The sequence below is a fragment of the Mastacembelus armatus genome, chromosome 4 (genome assembly GCF_900324485.2).
Source record: "Mastacembelus armatus chromosome 4, fMasArm1.2, whole genome shotgun sequence".
Taxonomy (NCBI): domain Eukaryota; kingdom Metazoa; phylum Chordata; class Actinopteri; order Synbranchiformes; family Mastacembelidae; genus Mastacembelus; species Mastacembelus armatus.
Genome location: NC_046636.1, coordinates 26,912,151 through 26,930,691, shown reverse-complemented (window position 1 = coordinate 26,930,691; position 18,541 = coordinate 26,912,151). Strand labels below are relative to the sequence as shown.

Here is an 18,541-nt window from a genome sequence, read left to right as displayed (position 1 = left end):
GCCATTCATGAAACCGCCTCACTCAAGCCCCCTCTTCAGTGTGACTGGCTGTAGACACGCACGCACACGCACGCACGCACACGCACGCACACGCACACACACGCACGCACACGCACGCACACACACGCACACACACGCACACACACGCACACACAGTGTCTTCTGCAGAGAGAAAATTACTGTAAGGCAGCGTCTGATGTGAATGAAGCCGACATGAAGGGGTTAACTGAAATTTAACCTCGAAGCAAAATGCTTATCCATGCTCATTCATACTCTTTAGCTGTTGCACACTAGCACGTATACACACACACACACACACACACACACACACACACACACACACACACACACACACACACACACACACACACTTGGAGCAGCAGATGCATGCGCACAAAGACACATCAGAGGAGCGGAGAATTCTTTAGGGAGGATAAGATGAGAGACAAACACTACGCTGCTGCTGCTGCTTGTTACAAAGAATAAGAAGCTGAGTCCTGAAATATTTTACAGCAGGTAAAGTAAAAACAGCGAAAGCAACATTTCCACTACTATGTTGTTTCAGATCAAAAAGCTAAATGATGTTTTTGGTTAGTTTTTTTCCAAAGCCTGTGTTTACAGAGTTACCAAGGGGACAACACTTCCCCATCAAACATGGCTGCCAAAGCCACAACAGGAACTCTCTTTATATTTATATGTGGGTAATACTGAAATGCTTTGTAAGAGGTCTGACACACACTGCTCTCTCCAAGGCTACCAATCAACATAGAAACACACCTCTACCTGATTACTCTAAAATTTGACCAGACAAACACCGAGTCAAAGAAGTGTCAGCCTCGCTGTTTAAAATGGCACAGATATGATTTTCTGCTCGACACAGTGAGGCAACGGAAGATGTTTGAACATGGTGTTAAAAACGAGAGAATCATTTGCAGAAATGCACACAGGGAGTCTGCAGTGCCGACAGAGCTATTTACATTCACACTCATTAAACACACCGGCAGTGAGGAAGACATAAAACACTCATTTGTGGCTTAACCACTCATGTACCAAATAAACCATACAGGCAGCCATTGGAGCCGTTATGGAAGGCAACTAACGTGCTTGGATTGAAATCCAAGGTTTTAATGCAATGTTACAAAATCATTTCCACTACAAGAAACAAATATTCCTCTACTTTCTCCGATGCAAGTGATCCGACACCTGGTCAATCAATGATACTGACATACACCTGCCAGTCCAACTCTGTATATTTATTGCACCTTAACAGTAAAAACCAACTTTTGCTTCCCCATTTATCACCTTTAATTCCCCACTACCACGCTGCACATACGCTGAAGAGAACACGCATTTCAAAATAGAAAACCAGTCACGTTTATTGCAGTGGACTGCATAGATTCTTTTAGCTCTTATTGGCCCTGGTCCTTTCCCCAAATGTAAGCTACCTATTAACTTCCCTTTCTGTTAATGGTTAGCAGGACTGAACATGTCAACAATCCACACTCTGACCAGCAGCACATCAATGGAATGGTTTCAGTGACTTTGTATGATGGATAGCCACCAGTGAAGCCTGTCATCAGCACGCTGTCAAATAAAACCATGTTGTATACTTTAACTGCATGCTGGCATTTTGTGGACTAAATGGTCACCTCTTGTCCTCTTAGGAAGAAACTATCAGGCTCTGAGCAGAAAAACTAAAACTGAAACATCCATGTAAATGATCACAGCGTGTCTCATTGTATTAAGGATGTTTGGGTCTACACTGGCACTCGTCTTATTAAAAGAGAAAAATACAGGAAACATATAAATGTGAAAACTGTACCTCTGTAGGAGAGTATGTTGATTAGTTCTTACATGACACGGTAAGAAAAGTTTTAATTAATTTAACTGCACAGGTGAGACAGTAGCTGTATTTCTCTGTACATTATGGAAAGTGGTCGGTCAGTATCAGCCTGAATATCCAAATGAGTTCTTCTACAAAACTGAGATCTAAAGGTCAGACCACAACGTGTCCCTACACACAGAGGCACCAGACTCCAGGAGGAAGAAGCTCCGAGTCTGAATCCAAAAACAACAAAGACGTAATGTTTCTTCACGAGGGAGAACTTAAAAAAAAAAAAAAGAATGAAAAAAGTACCATGACATTTACAATTATGATGAAATGATCACAAATACATGAGAAGTAATAAGAGACTTGACTTCACACTCATCTTGGGGTCCGTCCTCCCAAACCGACTGACAACATGTGGCGGTAAACTACATGGAAGATGAAGCTATGGCAGCAGTGTGTAAATCTAAAGAATTATTGTAATGAAGTCGTAAAATAAATGATAATAAATTAGGGGGCTGCACAGTGCACCAATTCGTACGAGCACGTGTTGACTGTGTTCCCTGCGTCATGTGAAGTTCATTTCGGGGCGTAGTATTATTTTCCACTAAAGTCTTAAATATTCAACCGTCCGCTATCGAATTGGTCAGACAGCCACAAGGAGGCCACAGCACTGTGTCTGTGTATCATTCACTATGTAGCAGGACTACTAAGGCAAACTGAGCACCTGGCCCAGTACTCAAAACCAAAGCCTGTAAATACAGTACTCAAGTGTATCCACATCAGCGGGATCCAAGACTGCTCAACTTTAGCTTTACAGGCAGCCAAAAACAACCAATAAAATAAGTCTATAAATCTATTTCAGCTGTTTAGCATCTCATCAGATAACGCAAAGTTTGAAACAACAACAATTTATTCAGGCACTCGAGCCAACTCGCCTTGGCCACACCCTCTTTATTGGACACAGAGTGTAACAGAAACTAAAAACACAAAAACATGCGACTTCTTCCGCTGTGTGGCTGTTGGTGTTACTCCCTGTGATAACAGCAGCTTTACACCTCTGTGCCCCTCCTGCCTTATCTCCTGGACACATCTATCAGGTCTACAGGCCAACCACCTGTGGCCGGCCTGCAGCACAAACCAGATACCTGTTGTGCAACACAACAACATAACAAACTAGATTGCGCAACACCAGCAGGGCCAGAGTGCAACAACTCACCTCTGCCCACGACGATCATCAAGACACATAAAGAGGACACGAGAGTGAGCTTTTTTTTACATGCATGCACTTTCCCACTGCTCATGAGAAATAATAAGGAGGGCACCTATCGCTGACACAAAGAAATGATAGTTGGCCATGAGAAGAAGCAGCAGACCATGCTGCTGGGAGCCCTCTCTGCAAAATGGAGTCTTGTTTTCAACTGACAGGAGGAGGAAGACGTGTGCACGGGGCGAGGGGGAGGGCGTGGGTCATCAGGGCGGTAGATGGTGAAGAGGGGAGAGTGAAGGAGTGAAGGAGTGGAGGAGTGGAGGAAGGGCTGTTATGTAGTCCGGGGCTGGCTGCAACAACCACTTTGCCTTTTAAAATAACGAGCCATCTCCTCCCAGGTTTTGGAGCAGCCTGGGGACACAGGGGAGGCAAAGAGAGCGAACAGGGAGAACAGAGACTGAGAGGGAAACGGGTCGTCAGGAAAAAAAAAAAAGGGGTGAAGAGCGGTGGGCAGAAAAATGAGGGGAGGCGAGTGAAAGTGTAACTTGAGCCGAGGCTGGACCGCAGGGTGACGTAAGGGACCTACAGGACGGTTGGAGATCACATGCATGAATGGAGGCCTGCTAGGGACCCCGTTACATGACAAGCAACACACACCCACAGCCCACTCAAACAAACGGAGCCTTTGACCGTGCACGGAAAAACACCTGCTGCATAGTTTCTCATTTCTGCGACGAGAAAGGAAACCGTCAAACAAAAGGCTCTGATGGCCAGACTACACCACGTTAACTTGCATTTTAACTTACTCCAGGTTGAAGCTTCATATATAGTCTTGAAGAAATAAACTCAGACACTGTGTGTACGGGTGGACAATGACTGTGACCCCTTTATAGCCCACCCTCCCACTGAGGACCACCCATAAAGACACAGCGTGGTGCTTTCACTGGCTGTGCAGGAGCTCTTAATTACAATAACAAGGCGGGAATGAAGGCTTGTGTCAGAGGAGCAGAGAAAGGAATAAGAGAGCACAGACTGGAACGTACTGTACCACAGGGCAAAGCTCTGTAGGAGAGATGTGGGCCGTCCACCCGCCTCCCCTCTCTGTTTGACACTTAATTTGGCAGCAGGAACGACAAAATGAGGAGGCAGAGGGAGGTATAGTGGGGTGTCAGACAAACAAAAACAGCAACGGAAACAGCTTGGAGACGGAGCACGTCAACAAATTAATGGTTCAGAATTAAAAACAAGATTTCTGATGCGTGTGCAGCTGCATTCTCAGAAATGTCAGCTCTCTTGATGAAAACACGTCAGGAAGATGCCGTCTAGACAGTCGTCCCCATGCATGCTGCTTGAATAGTGGTGAGGGCTTTTCACACATTCACGCTGTGGCATTAACTGAATTAATTGCCCAAACTGCTCAAGTGAAGGAAGCAGCTTCTGTTGTTCACACAATGCTTTAATGTTATTTTACACAAGATGCGTATGAATAATATCTTAATATTTCAAACAATACCAGAGCACAAGGCAATATGCCAGCATGGGAATAGACTTAATGCTGAATTAAACAAGACTGTAATTTATATTTCTCAAACTTTTCAACAGATGAATGCACTTTTTACAAGCCCACGAGCAGCTTTGTTTTTTGGCTTTATAGCTTTTAATATAACGATTATTTCTCTCATTTGTTCTCTCATTGAAAAGTCTGAAGCTAAATTAAGGCCCTTTACTTTCTGCATTAGTGTTGAAAAGTGAATTTTATTAGCTTTATTTTCCATCACCGAGCGTCGCTCATTCTTGGCTGATTGCTTTGTGAAGTGAATGCTGTTTTTCCGCCGTTCACCTCAGGATCATCACAGCAAATGATAAAAGAGTAGCCACCGCAATAACTTTCCAGAGTCTTAAGAACATTTCTATGATTACTGCAAACCACTGTGCTGTGTTTTGGCATCTAATGAGCTTTGAACACATGAATCTGTTCCTCCAACTGGACGTCCTGGACGGGATTTCGGTGTCTCTCATGAAACAACACGCCCTCACTGATGCAGCCTCATCTGTTGTTAAAACCCAGGGCAAATATTTGTGTGAACCCAGTCTTACTTTGCATCCCCAGCAAATGTGAACATCGCAATGTTGATGCTCAAACTAAATATCCTGTTCTGCCCTGACGCAGAACGTCTGTACTGTCAATGCGACCTGTGCAGCCTGGCTGCTGTAACTGATGCTGGGCTCCTTCTTCATGGACCCATTGAATACAGCTACTATTGAGAGTGAAGGCTGCATCCAAGACATGGGATTTAATTAATGCATGCGGTGTAATGACACAGTATCATATGTATAATGGTCAACATCTCTCTCCCATCAATGTCTGAAGAAATTCCAGCACTTTCCATCTCCTTGATAACAGAACAGATCTCAGTTATAAGCCTCGATCCCTGGTTCAGACGCGTCCAGGCTCACAGTTACTACCTGTTGTAGACAGTCCAGCCACAGTGTGAAGAAGCTATATGCTGAGAAATGAGAAAAAAAACATCATCACAGACTCTGGAATAGAAGACTGAGGTTTATCTAGTGTGTTTGCAACGCTGCGATCTGGGGAAAAAGAAAACCCTGTGTCCTTATTTCTGTCTCCTTCTAGCAGATATTGCTTAGATCATAAAAATACTGGCAACCATTCATCATCAATAATGTGTGATCAGAAAAATTTCATGTGATCAGCACCCATGATTTACCTGCAGAATTTGCTCACAGAATAAGCTCAGTGTAATTTCTGCTCAGAATTTACCTGAGCATGACCCGTGCAACTGAGGTCAGATCGGTGAATCCGCTATCCCCGACAGTAAGTGCCATCCCCACTGTTCAGTGAGCACCCACAGCTGCAGCCTCACTTATAGTGCAGCTACCATTTCAGACAGATTCTTCTCTTATTTTTAGAGTTGTGCTCCCTGCAGAGAATTTAATATGCATCGACTAACAGTAGCTGGCTGGCAGTGAGCAAGTGGATCGCTGGCAGTTTTAGAAGGTGAGAGTGGAGCCTTCTGTGGCTCGCGGACCGGCCTGCCTCTGCCTTTTACTGTAGCAGCGGGCAGCCGCATGTTAGCTTAGCGTGAAACCAGACCTGTCCAGCATGAAACCAGGTGGCAGCTAACTCTGGACTGTGAGAAGTTTCCTCTCCCTGTCAGCTTAGGAGCACATTGCCCCCGATGAGGTGATCGGCTGATTATAAATTTGTCAACAGCTAAGATCCCGAACAAACCCCAGGAGAGAGGAAATGCAGCCGTGGTGCCAAGTGGACTGCCAGTGGAAAAATGCATTTGTTTGTTAATATAGTCGTGGAAAGTCCTGAGAAGTAAAGCCAGCTCCCTGTGAGCCCACTGCCAAGCTGTGGCTTCTACAATGAAAAATGATGCTGAGAAATTGCATGAGAGGCATTTTGATTAACATGTACCAACTTGTACCTCAAAAACAAAGAGAGCTGAGGACCAAAGTAACACGATGTGAGCCAGGGAAAGACAGAGAGCGGAGCAGCCTGAAGGGTGGAAATAGGCTCTGGGCGCCAAGATATTAAACCACACGGGAAATACTTTTTTAAATCGTGTGCACAGTAAGAGTGGACAGCGACTGTGTGATATAACAGGTAATCACAGCTAACACATGCATCGCGGCTGACCTGTACTTCCATATTTGAGGACATCAGATAAAGGTTGGGGGGTGGGGGTTAGGAGGGGAGACGGAGCAGTGGGAGAGGGAGTGTGTGTTGGAGCACCTGTTCCTCCATTGCCTCAGCCTCCCATTGAGGAGCATGGCAAGGGAAGCTGCCCGAGCCTATTTATATACAACGCTGGGTCCTGTTACAGCTGTGGCGCAGGGCCAGGCTGTGGCAGATTGAAGCGGGTAGAAAAGAGCAGCACGCAGGCCCCGCTCTGTCAGACGGCCAAGAGAAGAGAGAGGCCTAAATCAGATCACACTGGTGACTTTGGCTCGCCTCCTTATTTCTACCTTCCGGTACTGGCAAAGGAGCGAGGGGGGGGGAGAAGGGAAGGAGAAGGGAAGGAGAAGGGAAGGAGAAGGGAAGGAGAAGGGAGGGAGAAGGGAAGGAGAAGGGAAGGATAGGTACAGACAGAGGGAGACAGAGTAACAAACCATAAGCTGAGAGAAAGAATGAGGAAAAAGAAGTGGAGAGGGCAGACGAGGCGCCAGGTCACTGTTGCTTGTTTTTAAAAAACAATGACTCACTATTTTCTTGATCCGGTGAGCTTGGTTCAACCTTGGACTCAAGGCTGCCAGGAGGTAGGGGTGGAGCGGAAGAGTAGAATGTGTGTGGACAGAGTGACAGGGTCCCTGATAGAAACCGATCCCTGGAGTCCAGGTCAACCAAGCCCATCACCAAATAAATACCCGCTACGTGAAACATGTCTCACATGTGAGGCCGATGAGCTAAGACACGCCTTTTTGGACACCCACGTTCAAACTCAAATGACAGAACAAGGGGTTTAAAGGAAGGTAATTTTGCAGATTGACACACACACACACACACACACACACACACACACCTGTTCTGACTATATGCTTGAAAAAGGAAGAGGACAAGACCCAAATCCCAAGATTTGAAAATCCTCAGTCCATGAAAAATTGCAACAGACGTGGTTCCTGTCTTTAATAAACTGATCAAGTGAAGGCCTCAGTTGGACAGCTGGTAATTCACAAACCAAATAAAAAAAAAAACAAACAAACAAAAAAATAAAAAACACTAAAACCTTCTGGCCACACCTTAGAAAACGGCTGAACCAGGTGGTGCTCCAAACAAATGTTGGGGGGAGCAGCATTCCTGACATACTTGAAGCATTTGGGAACAGACAGAGACCATGAAAACAGAAGCAGGTAATCAACTGCGGCTGGACTGTGCAGAAGACAGACAGACAGACGGACGGACGGACAGACAGGCAGACAGGCAGGCAGGCAGACAGACAGACAGACAGACAGGCAGGCAGGCAGGCAGGCAGGCAGGCAGACAGGCAGACAGGCAGACAGGCAGGCAGGCAGGCAGGCAGGCAGGCAGGCAGACAGACAGACAGACAGACAGGCAGGCAGGCAGGCAGACAGACAGACAGACAGACAGACAGACAGACAGACAGACAGACAGACAGGCAGGCAGGCAGGCAGGCAGGCAGGCAGGCAGGCAGGCAGGCAGACAGACAGACAGACAGACAGACAGACAGATAGGTAGACAGGCAGACAGACAGACAGACAGACAGACAGACAGGCAGGCAGGCAGGCAGACACACACACACACACACACACACACACACACACACACACACACACACACACACACACACAGAGTGAGTAATACTAAAAACATCTGATGTTCCTTTTCATCTTCCCACGTTAGTGAGTGCAGTGCGGTGAGGCGTCTTGGTGTGGTGAGCCTCGGCCTGGGAGGGAGGCAGCCGGGGCCCGGTTCCCCTGCTTGACTTGCAGCCACACGGCAGCAGCTGCAGGGCCCGGCCCCACCACCGCTCCGTCCCACAAACCAGAGCTACAGATGAAGCTGGATGAGCTACGCCTGTCTGATGGCTCTGCTAAATCAGCTTCTGCAATCCTTCTTCCTTCCTCCTTCCAGAGTCTGCCTTCCTAATGCCTCTACAACGGTGGCCGTGAAGACACATTTTCCAGTCCTGCTCCTTGTAGTACTGCGGTGTGGGCTTCAGCACTAAGCTCGGAATGGAAAAATGAAGACCAAGAGGGAGTCGGGCAGGACAGCAAGAGCACAACGGCAGTGATGGGAAAGCTGCCCAGACCGTAGCTTTTTCTGACAATGCAGCGTTAACCTCCAGCTGTAACAGTTTAGGAGTTTAGCAGAGGTATTCCCCGTGTGGTGAATGGACAAGTGAGCTCATCCCAAGCATAGCAAATCCTATTGATTTGACCGGATCGCTGCAAGGCTGCCAACTATGAGCTACAGCTGAATCCAAAATTTCATGCAAACGAAGAGAAACACCCAGAGGGGAAATAATTTCATTGCCTTGAAACGAGACTCCAATTGTTTGTGCGATGTGTATGTATATAATATATGTGTGTGTGTGTGTGTGGGGGTCAGAGACTTTAAAGAGGAATCAAGAGTTTACAAGTTTACGAGCATGGAAGATGGGAAAGCAAGCGAGAAAGTGTGGTGGTACGGAGAGATGGGCGGATTTGATGCTGGGAGTGTTGACAAACCAAGACGGGAAAGAGGGAGAAGCAGAGGGGAATCTGGAGGGACGAGGAGCAGCGGAGCCAGGTCAGTTTAATGGCCCGTTTGTCTGCGCTGTTAGACCACCAGCTCTTACTGGCTGCTGCAGGAAAACCACACACACACACACACACACACACACACACACACACACACACACACAGCTTCTCTGCTCGCTTCTTTCCATATCTCTCCCTCCCTCTACCTTTTCCATTGCTCAGGCCTGTACCCACAGCTCCAGTGGCTCCGTCCCAGAACACAGAAGTGTTATGAATCTCCACAGAAACCCCTTTTCACTGCTCTGTCTTTCAACGCCACTCTACTGTTAGATTTGATATTATTAAGCACTGACATCATTCTGGACGTGCTATCAAGAACCACACATGCACAAATACTCCCTGCTCTGCTGTTTGTTTTTCCACAAAAACCCTCTGCAGATTCCAAAAGATTGTCAATACTGACATCACGCTAACGTTCAAAGGGCTTCTGGCTGTTACCTCACCCCTGCCCCTCCCTGGACCACTGTGGTCCTGTACGCTGTCATTTAGGACCGAGGCATGATTAAATAAACCCCCACCTGTAATCGGAGGTGAACGGGAATGCTTCGTAAACTGTGGGTGCAAGCTCTTCATTTTGACTCTGCCACAGCGGGACACTCTGTTCATTCCAGTCTGTTCTGATGGTTGTTTTCTTCCTGTTTAGCATGACATGGCCAGTTACACATTGTTACAGCAGCAAAGAGCACGTGAGGCGCACACACACACACACACACACACACTAACAACTATCCAATAACATTTATCTACTTTGTGCCGTAACTGATGTTCATGCTTCTGCTCACGTGCTTTTCTTTCCCAGAACGTACGACGTGTAGAGCTGGATGAACCTCACACCATCACTGATTTTGTTCAGCTTTGAAAGTTTAAGCCTCCACTATTTCCACACCAATTCTAAAGTCATATCAGTATCCAATACTACAACTTTGTTCTGTGAGCGGCACCAATCAATAAAATGCAATTATCCCTTTAGTTAAGTGTGAAGAAATCAGCCAATTCAGCAGTTATAGACTGTTCCATACCAACATTTCCATGCTCATTTCTGTAAAGCCCTGCTGTTTTTTTGGCCAGAAAACTGATTCACATAAACTACAATCTGCTGTGCAGTTTGGTAAAAGTTTCCAATTTGCTTGTCTGAGGATTATTTTTGCAAAATGCTTGGGGAATTCTGTGTTAGCCAATGATTTTCAAAATACACTGACATAGCTCAGAAAAACAATGTTAATATAATGTAATTGAATGTTCCTTCAGGGATTAATTAAGTCTCTTATGTTGCATATTTTAACATCCTGTTAAACTGGATAGTAAAATCAGTTCCTGTATACATTTTAGCATGTGCCTTTGCACAATCATGCTTCTGTCTATATCTACAAAGTTTGCCTTTCCATTGTTCACTGCTTGGTTGACTGGTTGGTCCCGATGTTGGTTAGCATAAATATTAGAGGTGTCTTTTTTAAACAGATTTAACAAGAATAGCCAGCATGTACCAGGCTAGGTGTTAGTGGGTGTTTTATGCAGGAATCAACGCCAAGGATGAAACGGTCCTGTTCAACAGATAAATCTCCCTGCACTCCTGAAGTAAAGAAACAAACAAGTTCATAAAAACAGTCAACAGTTAATAAAAGCTGTGATAAAATCATACAAAGCATATTCGAAGACTAAAAGTCTACATTTGCTGCTCAGCCAGCTCATTTCATGACCGGTGGCTCTATGGCGACTATGGCAGGCAAAAGAGGAATTAAGAGGTGAGGCGCTTTCTGTAAAGCAGGTGGTTTCCACCTTCCCCTCTGTCGACTGTGACGCAGGTGAGGATGAAGCGAAGCGTGTGGCGCTACATGTTGTGAAAGTGGGAGAAGTGGGAGTGCAGTGTTTGTGGTGGTGAGCAGTTTGCCAGACTCGTGCAGGACTCTTGTGGGTGTCTGATCCCTAATCAGTGATAGTGGTTTGGTTACGGGGGGAGACCGCTCTGAAGGGTTTGGGCGAGTGAAAATCCAGTGGTAACACAAGCGCATCACCACTAGCAACAGCAGCTCAGTAACATCACTCTAGGCTGTAGTAAGACGAGACAACCGTGCCAACCACAATTACCCTACTTTTTGTCGTCACACATTAAAAAGGCAAAGTCAAACGCGAGTTAAATGCAGTGAGGCTAAAAGTGTGTTTGAACACGGGAGGTGGGGGAGCAACGCTGCCAGCACAGCCAGCACTGTCACCATAGTAACCCATCTCAGACTGGTTCATCAGGACAAAAACAGACCCCCCCACCCATCCCTCCAAACTGCACGACACACACCATCACTGAACACATACAAGCATGAGTGCTCATTAAAGGACACACACACACACACACACACACACACACACACACACACACACACACACACACACACACACACACACACACACACACACACACACACACACACACACACACACACACACACACACACACACACACACACACACACACACACAGCAGCAAACATAATCAGAGAGGGCCATGTGACTCGATGATGTGCAGGTGGAAAGCATCACTAAGGCCTTCTCTTATTAGCAGGTAGGTCTAATGAAAGAGGAGAAAACAACAAGGGACAGGTAGAGGTGTCAAATGGATGGTGTTCACACCTTTAAGAGGTCTGAAAGAGGAGGCTTTCCCAACGCACAGAGAGTGGGATTAGGTGTGTGTGTGTGTGTGTGTGTGCAGAAGACAGATCTGCAGGATGTGTGCATCTGTAGAGTGAAAGAAAAACAAACCAGTGGATGAAGGCAGATCAATCTTAGCCCTGAATGTAAAAGCCTATGAAGGGAGGGCGGGAGAGTAGGAGATGCACACGGGCAGAAAGTGCGCTCCAGCGTAAAAAGGGAGAGAAAAGTATGAAAAGGCATAAACACAGGAGGGAACGAGGGAGAAGCTGTTATGGCTCAAACAGCCTCGCCTCCTGTAGGTTACTGATGTGAACATTTTGCTGCATTCCCTCTAAAAGCAGCTGATTGATGCATTAAAATGTAAAGAAAATGGCAAAACGCATATTGCTCACATGCATGTCAGCATTATGTCTTTTCTGATGACTTTCTGTCGAGGGTCCCGATTATCCAAATTATTTTATGCACTAATGTTTGCCAATTAATAAAATGCATATTTTATTCTAAATTGTAATTGGTGCACTATAATTCTGCAAACTACTTCCACCACTGCGTGGATTGGCCTGAACTGGATTTACTGTGCATATTGAAAAGCGTCAACAATACTAAACTATAATGTGCAAATTAATTTGATATCATTCCTCGTAGGCTAATATCCTTGATTTCTTGCCCTTTGTAACACATTCATTCATTGTTTGTGGCTTATATTCCTTCATTATGTAACTTCGTACATATTCAATCCTCTGCTCAATAGCAGTGATCGACATTACAATCCAGCGAATGCTTGTTGTAATTAACTGCTGAGAGACTCACTGGGCTGCGTGTCGAATGGCCACTTCTCAGTCATACGCCAGGCCTCAAAATAAATTTAACCCATAAGGTTCAGTTGCTTAGTCTGTCCTGCCAAACAAACAACAACGAACCATACACACCTGGAGACGACTCTACAAATATAAAGCTCCTGCCATTTACAGAAAGTCGTACATGCAAACTATAAATTTACAATTAAAAATGCAATTTTAAATGGTGATCAGTGAACAAATCCTAACATATAAAATCAGATATAAATAAATTAAATAAGTGAAAATAAAATGTTCATTTCTAATACTTGGTTGAAAACCCATTGCTGGCACTGACAGCCTGAGGTCTTGAACTCATGGACATCACCAGATGATGGGTTTCCTCCTTTGTAATGCTCTGCCAGGCCTTTACTGCAGCGGCTTTCAGTTGTCGTTCGTTTGTGGGCCTCTCTGTCCGAAGTTTAGTCTTCGACAAGTGAAATGCATGTTCAACTGGGTTAAGATCAGGTGACCGACTTGGCCATTCAAGAATATTCCACTTCTTTGCTTTAATAAACTCCTGGGTTGCTTTGGCTGTATGTTTTGGGTCACTGTCCATCTGTATTATGAAACGCCACCCAATCAATTTGACTGCATTTAGCTGGATCTGAGCAGACAGTCCGACTCTGAACACCTCAGAATTCATTCGGCTGCTTCTGTCCTGCGTCACATCATCAATAAACACCAGTGTCCCAGTGCCACTGGCAGCCATGCACACCCAGGCCCTCACACTGCCTCCGCAGTGTTTTACAGATGATGTGGTGTGCTTTGGATCATGAGCTGTTCCTCAAGCTTCAGGATGGCTTGTTTCACCTGCATGGAGAGCTCCTTTGACCGCATGGTGCCTGTTCACATCAAAATCTGTAAGCACCACACCTTAAATCAACTGCAGGCCTTTTATCTGCTTCATTGATAATCATATAATGAAGGAGTTGCCCACAGCTGCCCATGCAATAGCCTTCGAGTCAATTGTTCAATTACTTTTGGCCCCTTTATAAAGAGGGTGGCACATGTTAATGTTAATGTTAACCCTCAAATGAAAGCAGAGAGTCCACACATTATGTCCATGTCCATTATATAACTATAATTGGAATATGTTTCAGTAAACAGGTAAAAAAAACAAAACTTGTGTCAGTGTCCAAATATTTATGGACCTAACTGTATTTAAAAAGGATGGGTTGAAAATTCTGCACATATAAACTGCACATGCACAAAAATGACTCAGGTTGATTTTCCAGTGTAAAACCGTTCAACTTTATGATACATCTTTTCAGCCACTCTAAACAGGAAGCAGTTTTTCAACATTTCCTTGTATGACACATTATATACATTTGCCAGCGGAGTCAGAGTGTGGAGGAAGTCTGAAGGACAACCATTAAACGGCTTTAGGACGTGTGTTTCACAGAGATGGACACGTTGAATGGCCAAACGTGTGACCTTCACATTAATGGGTGGTTTTCTAAACTGTAACAGGATACAGGTTCTCATCCTGAAAACAATTCAGCCTTCATACTAGTGGAGATAGATCTCGAAACACTGCTCACAATGTCACAGGCTTTTTGTCTACACAGTTGCTCACACAAGGTCTGCCGTCCATTGAAATGCCAAAACAACAGAAAAACACTTGTATCTCTTGTACTGGCTGGGTAGAGGCCAATTGAGCCAGAAGCTTTGCATCATATCTACCAAACAGATTTCCACTGTTTTCGAATGGCTGATTACAAAGTGTGGGTGCACAAGTAGGGAGGGAGTCATTTTGAAGTTTAGGTTTTCCTCATTACAATCAGACCAAGACAGTCACCAAATTATTCAGCAGTAGCTTTGATGTTCTAAAACATCAGGGTCCTGTGGAAGGCAAAAAGATAAACTTTCCAATTTACTCACATTAACACAAGGACACGGCCTCAGCCTGTGTCTGACCACGCTGGCGAATGGCCCCCAAAAGGTCCCGTTGCTGATCCCTGTATTACAGGGCTGGCTCAACTTGGATTTTACACTGTGGAGTCACCAACGGTTAAAATAGGGCAGATCCAAACAGCAACAAGGACTATCAAATCAGATTGTTGCAGCATGGCGTAATGGCACTGTGTGTGTGTGTGTGTGTGTGTGTGTGTGTGTGAGAGAGAGAGAGAGACCCCCACAGCCCGTCCATCCCCTCCCAGTTCGACCACATTTCTGTGCAGTGAGCAGAGGTTTACATAAACAGTCGCAACTCTCCATCTACGACTGGGAGTCAGAGAGGAGGGCATCAGCTCAGCTCCAGACTAAAAGAGCAACCCTGTAAAGACCAGAACACATATTCCAACTGTTTACTTCATTTACTGCCTGACCATCTCAGGACTAAATGGCAAACTAGAGACAAATTAGCTGCTTCCATTTTTTTGCATTTCCCCTGTGTTTTCTAAAGAAAACTACAGCTATGATCACATTGTTCAATTGTAAATATAAAGATTTGGCTCTAAATGCAGTCTGTCTAATCTTAACTTATAAGTGTGCCAATATGTTTTACTTTGATGTGTGATGCATTCAGGTTTAGTTTTAAAGAACTAAGTAGCTTCAATCCGTTATTCGCAGATTGTGAATCAAAGATTTCAGAACATGAATGAGTGGACTGGTGTTCTCTTCATAGCAATGGCTACTGAGGATGATGGGTCATCCAGTATTGATCACAGAATGCTGTTTGATTTTGTTAAATGATCCAGACAACAGAATCAATAAAATGGAATGGATAGTCTTTCTTTTGTATTAACTTGTTTACAGACTAAAAATACAGTGAAAGACAACCTGGCAACAACTGATTAAAAGTTTTATTGTATTATCTGTAAAGCACTTTAATCAACCTTCAAGTTGTGTAACTTGCACTACGGAAATAAAGGTTTATTATTATTATTATTTGTAGTAGTAGTAATAGTAGTAGTAGTAGTAGTAGTAGTAGGAATGAATTTCAAGTTCAAACTGTGAGTTGTGGAAATCAAAAGCTCAGGTTGCACTTTTCATCTGCTGCTTGTTCTGCACAGATGCAAAGATGAAAAAAGTAACATACTAGTTAGGAAGGAATATGTGGGAAGATAAGAGCAGAGAAGGAAGCTCTTAGGAAAGGCGCCAACAGTTAATTTCCTATAGCAGTACATATTGCCTTCCGGACCAACTCTCAAAATGCAACACACAGCAGGTGGAGCGCCAGGTTCATGGCCTACATTGTCTGCTGCCTCTGTGAACATGAACTAGCCAAACATACGATGACAATGAGCAATCAGCTGCAGGGCCCCACTGTATGTAGTACATTAAACATACAGTACAGTCCGTTCTAATAGCAAAGCCCAAGAGCTGCAGTTAAAACAGCCATTACTGACGCAAACATGCGGCACACAATACTATCACCTCTGCAACAGGAAATTGTGAATGTTCCTTATTAGCATTGGCCAATGTTTTCTCTATCATTCACAGTCAGTATAATACATGAGATGTGTGTGTGGAGGGTCAAGGAGCCACCCAAGGCTCAGCGGCTCTTTATGTACCCTGTTCTCGTGCATGTCCACCTCCTACGGACGGTTACAGACTGTTTATACAAAGAAAACATACATCGACTGCAAGTGGGCACGTCAGGAGCTGGGAGATGAGATGCTGAGACAGTGCACACGTGCGCACACACACACAGACACACACACACACACAGACACAGACACACACCTAGATGGTGGACCACTTCAAACACATTCCACAACATGCAGAGCATTGTTGGAAAATGCCATGAGGCGCTGCAGCAAAGAGAGCCAGGGTGTCCAAATGGGCTACAGACAAACTCAAGCACAAACGGAGCACATCTCTAGTCGCCCTAATTTTATAAACATGTTAGTCCATTAACAGGGTTGGAATAACAACTGCTCAACCTATTCACCTCCTGAATAAATGAGAAGTCAGACTGTAAGAGTTGGGCGGTGATGCAGTCGGTACGGCAGCTGGTTAAAACCGTGCAGAAATGTGGAAAGTACATATATAACTAACAATTTCTAACACTACATTAGGGCTGCACCAAATACTGGAGTAAATCGATGAATTTGATTACAAAAAAATCGTCGAGGCAAAGACTATTTGTTTAATTACTATCACTTGTGTATTGGACCTGCTCCGCCTAGGGATCATTGTTCCACACAGACCATAATCACTGTCGCACAACGCGTTTCCCTACCAAAAGTTGGCGCTATGGCAGAGAGCGAAAACCGTCCGTAAAAGGTCCAAAGTTTGGGTAAAATAAATTATTTAAAAAGATGACAACCACAACAGCACTTAGTCAATACTTCAACATCTGAACAGAAAACATCCGGTTGTGAAGAGACCGGCTCATCCAGAGGAGCCGACACAAGGTAACGTCATTTTAAAATAACGTTTACACAATAGTATTATTGCTTAAAAACGCAAAAGTCAAATTTATCCGATTACTCGAGTACTCCCTGAAATATTCTGTGGGATACTCGACTCCAAAAGTGATCGACAGCTACACTACATAAAGTATAAACAAAACTGAACGTGTCCCTGTGAGCTGAATGAAAACTGTACCAGCTTCCAGATTCTGGACTGTTTTTTAGTTCTGGGGTATCTCATCTTATTTATAACTATCAAACAGATTAGGAAGACTACATTGGGAATATAGGTGCCAAAGCACAACTTCCATGCACAATTCCCTGTTCACATAACCTTGCTAAGAAAAACAGCAACTTCTGACTTAGCACAAAGTCGATCTGTGAAAACTGGTGTTTCAGTAGCTGATCAGACAGTGTGAAGGACAATTCATCGTCTTCTTTCAGAAAGAAACCATCGCTCACAAAACAGCAGAAAACTGCAAGTTTGCCAAAGAACCTGAGAAGAAACCTGATGAACACTATCAGCACATTCTTAGGTCAAATAAAATAAAAAGAAGATTGGTTTGGATCAGATGGGGTCTAGCATGGACCTGGCACGGCCTGGAACAGTATCTGCATACCAACTGTGAAACATGGAGGTGAGAGTGCTCTGATACAGAGGAGGCTGCATGGCTCCAATCACAATAAATCAATAAAATTAAATTATGAAATCTCACTAGTATTTTGTGGTTTGTAAACGTGAACTTTAATATTTAATTTAATCACATACTTTTGTAATTAATCTGCTTTTTTTGTTTTTGTTTGTTTTGTTTTGGCTAAACGGAGAGGATTTGCAATCACTCAGACATTTTATTAATACTGACCGGGGGTGTGCTTAGTCTTGTTGTGGACCGTACGCACACATGCACACTACCCAGCAACAGAGCTGTGCTTACAAGCCTGAGAGGTACAAGAAGGGGGCAAGGCCCCCAGTTGCACAACTTGTTTTCCACGAGTTACACCAGGAGACAGCTCAGCGGTTACTTCAGAAAAATGTTTGCTGATAAATTTGACAAACAGCCTCACTAACAACAGCCTCTAAAAACCACTTTATTACGTTCTCCAGAGTGCAGTCAACAGATCACAGTCGCAGCACGATTAATATATCGATACTGCTTTCACTTTCCCATAATTGAGGTGGAGATGTCAGGCAGCATGTGGATTCAGAATGAAGTATTCTAAGTATTTTGGTCCCCCCCGCCCCCCCAGCCTACGACTCCTTAGGCATAAACATTTCCAGAGTGCCAAACATGGTCACTTCCCAGAGAACTGAGTAAATCAGGAACCAGAAACAGCCAATAATAAGTGAGACAGACACAGAAACAGAGAGAAAGGT

At 44.6% G+C, this 18,541-nt stretch overlaps 1 protein-coding gene and 1 long non-coding RNA gene across 2 annotated transcripts in view; one reads left to right on the top strand and one right to left on the bottom strand.

Moving 5' to 3' along the window:
• The window catches only part of insrb (insulin receptor b), a 72,067-nt gene that overhangs the window by 50,954 nt on the left and 2,572 nt on the right, over positions 1–18,541 (bottom strand). The window lies entirely within an intron of this gene.
• Positions 8,449–10,373, top strand: LOC113129086 (uncharacterized). Its single transcript, XR_003295573.1, has 3 exons — positions 8,449–9,315; positions 9,970–10,012; positions 10,126–10,373. It is a non-coding gene; the product is annotated as an uncharacterized LOC113129086 (long non-coding RNA).